The sequence below is a fragment of the Mangifera indica genome, chromosome 6 (assembly GCF_011075055.1).
Source record: "Mangifera indica cultivar Alphonso chromosome 6, CATAS_Mindica_2.1, whole genome shotgun sequence".
In the NCBI taxonomy this organism is placed as follows: domain Eukaryota; kingdom Viridiplantae; phylum Streptophyta; class Magnoliopsida; order Sapindales; family Anacardiaceae; genus Mangifera; species Mangifera indica.
In genome coordinates this window covers 13,567,121-13,581,275 of record NC_058142.1, presented here as the reverse complement: position 1 = coordinate 13,581,275, position 14,155 = coordinate 13,567,121, and the positions used below count along the sequence as shown (strand labels likewise).

The window sequence follows — 14,155 nt, the reverse complement described above, 5'->3', positions numbered from 1 at the left end:
CACATCACTACTATCATCATTCTTACCTATATAAAATGAGAAGAGTAAAGATTTAACCTTGTCAACTGCTCCTCAAGGCCGTGAACTCCCACAAAACAAAAGCACATGCGCTCTCTAATAGCCATAGTTGTCGTTAGTCAACTTTGGACTTATAGTCTGAAGAGTTGTGATCAGAAAATTCACACTAGACTTCTTGTCGATGATTTCACCACAGGTCTTGAGAATGTCAGCTTCTTCGGAGTTTTCTTCAAAATTTTGTGGCGAAGAAAAAATTTCTATATAATGCCAGTCAATACAGCTTTAATACCATGTGATGATGCAAAAATAAGAAGGAAACAGAAAGAAAATTGTCTTGAATGACAGAAAAAGGATAAAAGAAAAGCAAAATTGAAAAACCCTAGAACTTTTATCAAAAAAGGTGAGAGAGGCACTTATATAACCTCTTATGTTTTATTAGAAATGACAAAAAGCTACGTAACAAAAATTACATTTCAATTTATACTCTAAAAGTAAATGTATGTACTGAAAGAAGAGAAAACAAGCTACACACTCCAGCCTATATACCAGACCACTCTCTTAGGACAATGCCCCGAATAGACAAGCTACCCACGTTATTATACCCGACAATCAAAATAAAGCATACCTTGTAATTCTATCTCTAGCAAAGTGAGATAGAGTACAAGATAATCCGACAATTTTATAAGCCTAACCACTACAACAAAACAATATCCCAAAAATGGCATTTACACTACAAATTAAAGCTATTTGAGGTTCCAAAAACCAAGAGCTGCATGACAACTACGCCCCACCGCTAGACACTTCAGCCAACACAACTCTCACCTCTCCATCCATCAAGGGACCTACTTAAGAGCATGCTACTCTTGGTTGAATCAGCACTGAAACATGACATATTCCAAGGTGACATCTCAGCTTGAACTTTCCAATGGAGATAAGGCCAAGCAAGCTTTAATATTAAATTTTGTTAAGATTCAGCCCTGTAGAAGAGCACATACCGGTTTAGAATAGCTGACAGCCGAGAGCCAAATTGCAAAACGGTGAGATGTGCTCGCACATTTTGCTGGAAAAAACTCTCATAGCTTAGAGGAAAAAAGGAAAGAACCGCAAGGAGGCTTTGCATGTCCCCTATCTCCTCCGAGGAAACCACTTCTCGCCTCTGCCATCTAGATTTTTACAAGCTTGACCCAAGAAATTGATCCACACCTGTTAAAACACACTGTTAGAATATATAAAAAAAAAAAAAAAACACCTCCCCCTTCTTCCACAGCCTTCGCCTCTCCCGCCGTTGGTCCTTAAAAATGCAATAGGGAAGTCCCCAATGATATCTAAGTGTGTATTTTCATGGGTATTAACCATATTAGTAAGCTCCGTGGCCTTATCATTAGCCGCTCTTTCAGTTAACAACAAAATCCTCTCCTTTTCATTCGTAACTTTTGAGAGCACTCTATTGTTTCTTTCTCTCCATAACCAATACACTATGGCTCCCAAACTCATCCTTCCTAAAATATTCTTCAAATTGTTTCCCCTTCCTATACTTTTGATCCAACAAATCAAGATTTTCCTCTGAATATCCTTACTAAACTCACAATCAAAGAACGAGTGGTCAATGGTTTCAACTTCTTTATTAAACGAGCAATAAGTTGCATTAGATACTACCCCGTACCTTAAAAGTTTGTCTCTAGCTAAGAGTTTACCTTTAATTGCCATCCAAATGATCAAAGTATAACAGGGGATATGCTTTTGGCATACCATCCCGTACCTTATTACTTTTCCCTCTAAGCCAAGTGAATGCTAAAGTTCCTGAATGAGGTGGACATCAAAATGACATTGTCCCTTTCCATAGATGGTTTCCTTCCTTCTGAGCGCCTAATCATCATTAACACCCTCGCGTTTGCTGGAGGCCATCTCCATTCTCCCCCATCCACAGTCTCACTTTAGCATATTTATCGATCCCCAAATCATACACTACTCTCCGATCTAATTTCTCAACAATAGGGACATATAGCATATATGCCAATTCTCAAATCAACGGAGCGTATTCTAACCATCACCTATAATATTTTTGAAAGTTACGCCTCACCTTCTCCCTCAACTTTAACAAACATCTCCAAGTCCATGTGCAATCATGTGGGATATCAATCACCCAAAACGTTTCCTCCTTAGATGGTGAGTCTCCATCTAGCTAGCCCAAATCGACATCTCACCTATTTGTGGAAGGTTCCAAATGAGTCTAGTCATTCTAGCATTATTCCACTCCTTAGTCCTCATAATCCCTGACCAAACTTTCTCTTTCAGCAGGCATACCTCTTCCCGTGTAAGCTTCACTTTGCCTCTTTTAATCTCTACTCTAGATTAAAAGAAACCTCTCAATTTCTTTGTGATGTAGCAGTCTAGGTGAAAACATAACCAACACCATTGATCTTTTACAAATAAAGACACACTTGCCCCAAATCTAAGCCGTTAGATGTTACTAATTAGACCGTTAACCCACCGTTAGCTTGATGCTAAAAATACTTGTACTTCCTCTTACATTGTTGAAACAAAGTACCACCCTTCAGAGCTATTTAACTTCATTCTTAACGACAGCAACAGGTAACACATTGACCCAACTTGATTCGAGAGGTGGACCCTAATGTTTAACGGCGAGGTCAGAAATTAAATTAAAGAGGTTTAATGTTTGAAACGCCAAGAGACTTATTCCCACCCAATACAATGAAATTTTAATGTTTTATTCTTCAGTTTTTAAAAATTTAAATACTCACGTATAAAATAGTTTTTATTAAAAATTTTAATAAGGTTAAAAATAAAATTATTATTTATTAAAAAAATTTAAAAATTAAAGTTTTGTCATATTTTTTTCCTCAGATTTAAAAATCTTATAATTTCTTTTCATCCAAAGTTTGAAAAGTAATAATTTCTCCTAAGCATTTTCCCCTTCTCTCTGGCAACAATTAGTTGTCTCTAGCCGTCGACTATCCTTTCTCTCGCCTTATCTCATCCTTTCCTCTCTGACCACGGACTGATGATTTTCATCCAAAAATCCAAATGATTTTTGTTTGAAAATCTAGATGACTTTCATTTGAAAATCCAGACAATTTTTGTCTAAACACATCATTGTCTAGATGAAAAGATCTCTTTGTCTGAATGACTCATTCAGATGATTCGACTGGACATCATCATCCAAATGATTTTTGTCTGGATGATGACATCGAAATAAATTGTCTGGACACATTGTCATCTAGACAAAGATATCTCTTGTCTAGATAATGACACATTCAGAAGAAAATCGTATGGATTTCTAAGAGAAAATCATTTGGATTTTTAGAGGAAAATTGTCTAAATTTCCAAACGAAAATCATCAGTCTGTGGCTAAAAAGGGAAGGGAGAGAGACTAGGAAGAAGGCAAAGGGGCAAATTGTCACTTTTTAAACTTTGGGTGAGAAGAAATTACGAGATTTCTAAATCTGAAAAAGAAAATATGATAAAACTTTAATTGTTTTAGTAAATAACAATTTTATCCCTAACTTTAACTGAGATTTTTAACAAAAATTATCTTATAGATGAATGTTTGTCTTTTTGAAAGTTAGAAGGTGGGATTTTAAATGTTGCTATACCTTGGGTGAAACATGACAGTTTTACCTCTAACTCTAACTAAAATTTTTAACAAAAATTATCTCATAGGTAAATATTTAGATTTTTAAAAGTTGGAATATGAGATTTTAAGATTTTACTATACCTTGAGTGGGAACAAGTCTCTTGGCATGTTTAAAAATCGGTAAAACATAAAACTCAATAAGAAATAATAAAATCTAAGAGGTGGAATAAAAAGTTCAAGAGTTTTAACATAATTTTTAGATACAATAATATTATGTATATAATTTTGTATACAAATAATAATATATCATCATATGATTGAGTGTTATTTTATCTTATTTTATCTTTAATTATTAATTGTCTAATCATATAATGACATATTATTATTTATACACAAAATTATACATAAAAATTGTATACATAACATTTCTCTATTCAAAATCATACCATTTCATGTGCTAAAATATCTAAACTACCCTTATATTCGGTCTTATAAAAATTCATATTTATGATTTCATATGAAATATAATTTACTATTATTTAATGTCTTGATTTTATGTTGTTATATTATTTAATATTGTAATTTCATATTATTATATTGTTTAATTTTATTATAATGCAATTTGAGTATTGATAGTTAAAACAGGGAATGAATTGATGAAAATTTAGGTGTAGATAAAAAACACACAAAGAACGGGTTGGCGGGAACATAAACACCAACCCATTCTTCGTGTGTTTTTTTTATTTATCCAGACTTAGATCTTCGTCAACTCATTCTCAGTTTTAACGATCAATACTTTAACTGCATTATAATAACATTAAATAATATAACAACATAAAATCACAACATTAAACAATAGTAAATTATATTTCATTTGAAATCATAATATGACTCTTTATAAAGTTAAAGATAAGGGCAGTTTAGATATTTCAACATATAAAACGGTAAAAATGTTTATGCTATAAAAAGTGTGGTACAAATGTATAGTTGGACCCATTTTAGGACAAAAAATTCAGTATCTCTTTTCAATGACTCGTATTGACTATGCACCATGGGGTTTCATCCCTCCTCTCTTGCACCCTCGAGCCACGGAGATTCTAACTGACTTGGTCAACACTTTCTTTGTTAGTTTTGTCACTCCAAACCCTAATAATATATAAGCTCATTACCAATGTTTTTAAAACCGGACTGGTAATCGAACTAGTTATCTCATTAGTTTATAGTTCGACCAGTTCAACTAGAGAATTGATCGGTTTAACTTATTTTCAAATTATAATGAATAAATTTGGTTTAAAAATTTGTAAAAAATAAAATCAATCAAGATACCCACACCTATAGAGATTAGAACATATTTTTTTAAAGAAGTAACAATTATTCATTTGATTTCAATAAAACAATTAAAATAAAAAAACTCTTAATTTCATGATGCAGGAAAAAAACATAATTATGTAAATTATTGTCTATACAAGACATTTTAATAAATATGAAATACTTTTTTTAATTTTATTTTTGAACTTATTTTTCCTTACGAACCTTCAGAAATTTGTCTAATTTAATAAAAATAATCAAATTACTGGAAAATAATTAAAATTTAAAAAAAATTCAGTATCCCCTTTCAACTACTCGTATTGACTATGCACCATGGGGTTTCATCCCCCCTAGGGCTGGATTCGAGCCGAGCCGAGCTCGGCTCTCAGCCAGCTCAGGCTCGGCTCGGTTTATTTATGGCCGGCTCGAGCTCGATTCGAGCTGAACTCGGCTCGGCTCGAGTTCAGCTCGGCTCGTTTTTCATATCAAAACGACATCGTTTTGTACATATATATGGATCAAAACGACGTCGTTTTGTATAAAAAATTTTAAAAAAAAATCTACCGAGTTAGCTCGAGTTTCGGGCTCGAACCGAGCCGAGCCGAGCTCGAGCTGGCTCGGCTCGAGTCCAGCCCTAATCCCCCCTCTCTTGCACCCTCGAGCCACTGAGATTCTAACTGTCTTGGTCGACACTTTCTTTGTTAGTTTAGTCACTCCAAACCCTGATAATATAGAGGCTCATCACAAAGGTTCTTGAAACGAGTGATGCCTTCGTGTTTCCAGTAGGACTTGCATCACTTCAAAAGAAATGTTGGGAATGTTAGTGCAGTTTCAATCTCTTAATTGAGTAGGCAAAGGCCTCCTGCTGTACTCACGGTCGCCAATGCAGTTGTCGAATCAAATCCCTGCATCTCAAATGATACTCTAGCTAGCTAAGGCTTTGCAGATTGACAAGAGTGTGACTGGTCTGCTTCAAGCAATATTTTTGTGGACTGGAACTAGCGTACCCATGAACAATATTTGCTTTCAATGTAGATGCACGACTGAGTTTGTCCGTGTAATGCTATAATATACAATTGGATTTGAATTTGCTTTGTTTTAAGTTAATTTTCCGATTATTTTGCCTGGAAATTCTTGAATAACTTACCTGCAATGGTTTAATTGATCAAGAATTGAGAATTATGTCAGCGTTGAAGTAAGAAGGCAAGTAATAGAGAGTTTTGTTTTCCGTATAATTAATGTAAAGAAGCGGTAAGTTTAAGTTCCACGACAACGTTTTGAAAACAAACAAAGCAATAAGACTACAGTGTTTCTAAAGAAGAGCATCTTCAGTTCTTCCTCCAACTCTCCTCTCTTCCATTCAAAGATTCAATGGTGCAAATTAAACAGATTTTTTTTCTTTTTTGTAAGCACTGAATGGCTTAGATTGTGTCATCTTGGCAATTGAATTGTATCACAGGACTTCTATTATTCAGCCTGCTGAAGCCCATACATTAATTTCACGTTCGTATCCCATTTTGGAAGAGAATTATGCTTCCACCACTCTTCTAAATTAAACATGACTCTTGTCTTATTTACAAAGAAATCAAACCAAATTACCATATATTTATCTTCAATGAAAAATCTAAAAATAAAATTTAAAAAAATAAAATGAAATATAAATAAAATATAAATTCATCAATAAAAAATAATAAAATAGTGCAAAATTTTGAGAGTTAGATATATATATATATATATATATATATATATATATATATATATATATATAAACTAATATTTTTTTCCAACCCAAAAAAAATCAGTTTACCACTCTTAATCTTCTCCGTAGTATATAATTGCTTAATTTTTTTCTCTTAATAGAAAATCAAACCACATTATATTTTATTCTCTAACCATTATATATACATATCAAACACTTTAGAGTACATGTAAAGACTCATCTTTTAAGCTATCACAAATTTATTATTGAACCCTTTAGTAAAATCAAATCAATCTTTAATATCATATTGACAACTATAATATATTCTATAGTATGAACCGATAATTAATAGGATAAGTATCGTTATACCTTCATTACACAAGACGAAAGTTTAGATGTGTATTTATCATATATTGTTATACCTTCACTACACAAGGGTGAAAGGCAAACACTAACTGTCTAATCTTCAAAAGCTCACTCATCTTGCAGAGTGACTTCAATCTTAATACATGAACTTGTACTGTTGAGAATGTTAGATCCTAGTTAAAGTTATAATGCTGAACTAAATTACTTATATTGGATTCTAATGGTCTAAATGCATGCATGCTTTTGGAGAAAAGGCATTAATCTCATCTTCATCAGAAACTTCCGAGGCACTCAACTGATGAATTATCAGAAAGATTAAATAAAAGTGCCCTCTATGGATCCCCACTTTTGTATAAGACTGCCAAAGTTGCTTCCACTACGGATTGTCTGCTTCAAATAAAGAGTTATTATTTAGGGTGAAACCACAAGGCTGGAGACAGATGTAAAGGCTGTTTCGTATTGTATGTAGATACATGTAAAAGCAAATGAATATCCTGAACCCAACACAATTCAATCATTGCTCCCACTTCCTAACCCTCGCCACAAGAATATTTGTAAAAGAGGCAAAAAATCAACCGCGTCGTCGACAGCAGGGTTCGAACCTGCGCGGGCGAAACCCAACAGATTTCAAGTCTGTCTCCTTAACCACTCGGACATATCGACCATTGATCCTTCTTCACAACATTTTATATATAAATTATAAATACCCCTGACATTTTATTTATCCTCCCAGAGATATTGAGTTTTAAAGCCTCTACGATTTCTAATACATATTATTAACTTAAGAACTCATTGTACTCTTATTTTGATCATAATAAATTAATATGTTCCTGTGTCTATTAATTAATATCTTTATTTGAGTTTTAAATTATAAAGTTTTTGTTTTGACTAAACAAAATAATATATAAACAAAATACAGTCAAAAGGCTTAAAAACAACCTAAGCTCGTCTAAGAAAATTGGACATACAAGGCCAGCAAGGCCAAGACACACCTAGAACCAACACTCACCTCTCTTGAGTTACTATCAAAGTGAGACCATTGATAGGCCTCAAGAGAGTGGGAGGGGAAAAGCAATATAGATTACGACAAGAGGTGTCTTTATACCCTAAACTATACAAGCAAGGAAAAGCTATTATGCAATTGATCGAAACAATCAAAAATTTGTGGAGCCTAACTTTTATATATTGCCTAAAAAAGTTATGCACCATGATTCCAAAAAAATGATTGACATGGTAAAAGACAGTAGACTGCAAAAAGTTATAGCACAAAGCAGAGGCAAAATCTACATAAATAGGGAAATCGCAGGGGAAGCTAGCAGAAGAGGCATGCAAATTATTTTTCCAAGAGGAATCATCTGTAGCATTGTTGGGAGGAAACTCGGTAGCCTTCTAGATCTTCCTAGAGATTAATCTACACAGGAGAGACTTGAAAGTAGAAAGTAGTAGTTTATCCTTTAATAATTCTGCATGATCCTCTACAGAATTTCCAGCAAAATTGAGACTGTGACCAGAGGATCTGCATAAGGGAGAGCTGGTAGTACAGAACATAAACCAGAATCCCAACACAACGTGTGGATAGAACATAGAACATAGTGTTAATGTTTTATTTTACCGAGTTTGAATATTAATCAGAGTTTCGAATCGATTTTCAGTCAAGAATTTGCACAAGAATCATATAATAAACCATACACAAGTCAACACACCAATATTTACTTGGTCTGGGTTCAAAAGATTAGAACCCTACATCCAAGGCAGAGGAATCCTCTAGCAAATCCACTAATTTGTAAGAAAAATAGTACAACTTACAGATTCAGAAGCCGATCTAGCATTACAGACACAAACGGAAACGAATCTAACCTTTCGACTCGAATCCTTCCTAAACCCGAGCACCACAGCGACCTTGTACACTGACTCAAGTGTTTAAACAACTAGATCTAAGCAAAAATAGTGGACTGATGTATTTCTTGTAAACCCTAGCAGAGAAGAATGAAAGAATCCAGAAGAGAAAAAATATTTCACACAAAGGGCTGCCTTTTTCCTGTTCAAATAAACAGCCACGTAAAGCCTTTTTCTCTTCTCTTTACTTTTCTCTAAAAACCAACTAATGGTTATAAACCATTAGTTAAAGCATTAACCCAGCAAAGACAAAACTACCCCTGGATAATAACTATAGCCCAAACTTTGCTCAAACTTTGCTCCTTATTTACAAGATTGCCATTAGTTTATGTCACAGACTTAACAAAACTCCACCTTGACAAAAACTAATATATCTAAGACTCCTCTACAGACCACAACACATTTACATTGAACAAATTTTGAGCAAATTCAAGGCATCCTTAAACTTACTCAATGGCACAGGCTTTGTTAAGATGTCAGCTGGATTGACATCTGTTGATATTTTCTTCACATTAACTTTACCAGCAGCTAACACATCTCTGATGAAATGCAGCCTTACATCAATGTGTTTAGTCCTCTCATGAAATACAGAATTTTTGGACAAATGAATAGCACTCTGTGAATCATTGAAGACTTCTGAAACATCAATATTCAGCCCCAATTCAGAAATAATTCCCTTCAGCCATAGTGCTTCTTTAACTGCTTCAGTTAATGCTATATATTCAGCCTCAGTTGTTGAAAGTGTCACAATGTGTTGCAAATTACACTTCCAACTTACAACATTTCCACCAAAGGTGAAAACATAACCAGTGAGGGATCTCCTTTTATCAAGATCAGCTGCAAAATCTGAATCACAAAATCCTTTCACAGAAAATAGGTTAGTAGCATCAGCAGTATAACATAAGCCATAATCAGATGTACCCTTCAAAAACCTTAATAACTCATAAATCTGCTAACAAGACTAATTGCATATGCTATATCAGGTCTAGTACCTATCATTGCATACATTAGACTTCCTACCACATTAGAATATGGTATATTCTTCATGAAATCAGATTCATCAAAAGACAAAAATCCAGCAGATTTTAATTTAAAATGATCACCCATAGGAACATTCACACACTTTGCATTGATCATATGATATAGTTCAAGTACTTTTCTAATATAAGCAAATTGAGATAAAGTCAAACATCTTTTCAATCTATTCCTACTTATATCCATACCTAGTATTCTCTTTGCAGGACCCAAGTCCTTCATTTCAAATTCAGAATTCAGCATACATTTCAAATCAAGTAAAGCATTCATATCTTTAGAAGCTATAAGCATGTCATCCACATAAATCAGCAAATATACAAAACTGTCATTTTCAATTTTCTTAAAATAAACACAATGATCATAACTGCATCTAGAAAATCCAATTGAAAGAACAAAATCATCAAATCTTTTATACCATTGTCTAGGTGACTGTTTAAGACCATACAAAGATTTTCATTAGCAGGTTTCACAAACCCTTCAGGTTGTTCCATGTATATTTGTTCTTCTAATTTTCCATGCAAAAAGGCAGTAGTAACATCCATTTGTTCTAATTCTAAATCAAACAAAATAACAGTAGATAACATTAGTCTAATAGATGTATGCTTTACCACATGAGAGAATACCTCATTATAATCAATACCTTCTCTTTGTGAGAAGCCTTTAGCAACCACTCTTGCTTTAAATCTTGCTTGTTCAATACCAGGTTTTCTTTTGAAAACCCACTTACATCCAATTACCTTTTTACCTTTGGGTCTATCTACAAGTGACCATGTGTGATTTTTCTGTAGAGAAGCTATTTCTATCACATCACCTATCTGTAATGCATATGAAATGAGATCTGCATGTGCATACCTAGAAGGTAGTCTAATTTCCCTTCTAATCCTATCTCTAGCAAGTTGATAATTGGACAAATTAGGACTACTTTCAGATTAAGAACTTTCTTCTTGACTCGGTAGTGGTGGTGGTTGCTGATTCAAGTCTAGGATTTCGTACTTTGAAGCACGAATTTCATCCAAACCCAATTCAGGTCCACCACTAGACTCTTGAGACTGCCTATGTAAACTAGACTGTGGTGTCTCCACCTCAATTTGAACCTGTCCTGACTGAGTACTAACAAACAAGTCTTTATAAAATTTTGATTCATTAAAGACTACATCTCTACTTATCAGATATTTTTTATCATCAATCAACCACAATTTATAGTCTTTTGTACCTGTAGGATAACCCAAAAAAACAGCTTTTAAAGCCCTAGGATTTAATTTTCCCTGATTTACATGAACATATGCAAGACATCCAAAGGGTTTCAAATGACTTAATGATGGTGGTTTTTTATTCCAAAGTTCCATAGGTGTTTTAAAATTCAATGCAGATGAAGGTGATCTATTAATCAAATAACATGCAGTGGCAACTACCTCTACCCAAAATCTTTTGCTTAAACCTGAATCTGCCATTATACACCTAACTTTATTCATAATGGTTCTATTCATTCTTTCAGCTAACCCATTTTGTTGAGGTGTTTCAATACATGTTTTATGCCTAAGTATTCCTGCTTTCTTACAAAAAACTGAAAAATGTTTATTACAAAATTCCAATCCATTATCTGTTCTTAAAACCTTTATTTTTTTGTTAGTTTGATTCTCAACAAGTGTTTTCCATTCTTTAAAACAATCAAAGGCTTGATCCTTATGTTTTAGAAAATACACCCACACCCTTCTAGAGTAATCATCAATAAAGGTTATAAAGTAATGAGAATTAGACAAAGAATTAGGGATCTGTGGAGATCCCCACAAATTAGAGTGTATATACTCTAAAATATCCTTAGTTCTTTGAGTAGCAGAGGCAAATTTAAGTTTATGTGACTTACCCAAAACACAATTTTCATAGAAATCCAAATTACCAATCTTATCAAGATTAATCAATTTCTGTTTACAAAGTTCATGCAATCCAGCAACACTTATATGTCCAAGTCTTTTATGCCACAAAACAGTTTTATCAGATTTAGGATTTAAATTCATAGAATCTGACACAATAGAACCTTCCAAAATATACAGCCCCTGATTCAATTTCCCTTTCATAACCACTAAGGACCCTCTCATTACCTTAAGAACACCATTTTCAGATTTAAAAGCATATCCATTTGAATCTAAAGTACCTAAAAAGATTAAATTCCTTCTTAGATTAGGCACCAACCTCACATTTTCAAGAATTTTAATAGAACCATCATGCATTTTAAATTTGACACTACCAACAGCAATAACATCACATGACTCATCATTTCCCATTAATACTTGACCTCCATTCAAGTATTTAATGTCAGTTAGCCAATCTTTCCTAAGTGTCATGTGAAAAGTGCAGCCTGAATTCTTAACCCATTCCTCACTAAACATTCTCTCTGTTAATATAAGAACCTCAGCACTCTCATACCCTTATAGGAAATTTACTGTGTCATGGTTTTCATAATTGTTATTATTATTATACAATTTCTTTTTCTCTGGTCAATTCTTCTTAAAATGACCCTCTTTATGACACTGCCAACAAGTTTTCTTACTTTTAGATTTGGATCTAGAGGTTTTCCTATTTTTCAAATTATTTCTCTTTTCAGTCCTACCTCTAACCTGAAGCCCTTCATTGATTGCCCTCCTTTCAAATTTAATTTCTAAATCTTTTGATTTTAAGGCACCCAATACATCATCTAAAGACAAAGACTCCCTACCATATTTTATTGCAGCTTTAACATCTTTAAAAGAATCAGGTAAAGAGTTCAAGATGATTATTGCTTGGTTTCATCAGATATCTTCTCTTCTATATTAGCCAAACTAATGACAATTTTATTAAATTCATCCAGATTATCATCAAGAGATTTATTAGAATCCATTCTAAAACCAAACAATTGTTCCTTCAGGTAGATTTTATTAGTTAGAGACTTAGTCATATACAGTGACTCTAATTTCAACCAAATCTTTGCAGCAGTATTTTCATTATCAACCTGTCTTAAGACATTATCAGATAAATGCAAGATAAGAAGACTATATGCAGTTTCTAAAATTTCAGATTTCATATCAGGGTCCATATTTTCAGGGAGAGCAGATTCACCACCCAATTCCTTAGCACATTTTTGATGAATAAGAACAGCATGCATTTTCTTTCTCCACATATTAAAATCACCCTTCCCATCAAATCTCTCAACATCAATTTTTGTTTGACCCATTGTTAATCAAGTATTTACTAATCCAGTTCTTTACAAGCCACAATAACAGAAAGAGATCAAGGCAAGCTATTTATTATTTTATTTCTTTAAGCCACAGTGGCAAAATATCTAACACATGAACAATATAGTCACAATCAGCAAACAGAGAACAAATAGCAAGCAAAAAATAATTTCAGCTCTTTCAGAATAACAATTTCAGAATGTAAAGAACATCAAGATAAACAAATCTTGAACCAAGAAACACTCCAAACAATTTTCTTCAAACAAGAATAACAATATTCAACTTAAGAGTGCTCTGATACCACTTGTTAATGTTTTATTTTACCGAGTTTGAATATTAATCAGAGTTTTGGATCAATTTTCAGTCAATAATTTGCACAAGAATCATATAATAAACCATACACAAGTCAACACACCAATATTTATTTGGTTCGGGTTCAAAAGATTAGAACCCTACATCCAAGGCAGAGGAATCCTCTAGCAAATCCACTAATTTGTAAGAAAAATAGTACAACTTACAGATTCAGAAGCCGATCTAGCATTACAGACACAAACGAAAATGAATCCAACCTTTCGACTCGAATCCTTCCTAAACTCGAGCACCACAGTGACCTTGTAAACTGACTCAAGTGTTTAAACAACTAGATCTAAGCAAAAATAGTGGACTGATGTATTTCTTGTAAACCCTAGCAGAGAAGAATGAAAGAATCCAGAAAAGAAAAAATATTTCACACAAAGGGCTGCCTTTTTCCTTTTCAAATAAACAGCCACGTAAAGCCTTTTTCTCTTCTCTTTACTTTTCTCTAAAAACCAACTAATGGTTATAAACCATTAGTTAAAGCATTAAACCCAGCAAAGACAAAAATACCCCTGGATAATAACTATAGCCCAAACTTTGCTCAAACTTTGCTCCTTATTTACAAGATTGCCATTAGTTTATGTCACAGACTTAACACATAGAATATGTAGCTAAAAAGGCAGAGCAAGAGAATCTAGGAGTAGAATACAAAATGTGCACTGTAAAGGCCAA

The 14,155-nt window shown here is 33.5% G+C and overlaps 1 long non-coding RNA gene and 1 other non-coding gene across 2 annotated transcripts; both read right to left on the bottom strand.

The window, feature by feature from the left end:
• Positions 1 to 433: 433 nt before the first annotated feature.
• On the bottom strand, positions 434 to 2,393 carry LOC123219523. The gene is made up of 2 exons (XR_006502886.1): positions 1,014 to 2,393; positions 434 to 896 (listed from the first exon to the last, which is right to left on the bottom strand). It is a non-coding gene; the product is annotated as an uncharacterized LOC123219523 (long non-coding RNA).
• A 5,174-nt stretch (positions 2,394 to 7,567) lies between these two features.
• Positions 7,568 to 7,649, bottom strand: TRNAS-UGA. The gene has a single exon. It is a non-coding gene; the product is annotated as a tRNA-Ser (tRNA).
• Positions 7,650 to 14,155: the final 6,506 nt, after the last annotated feature.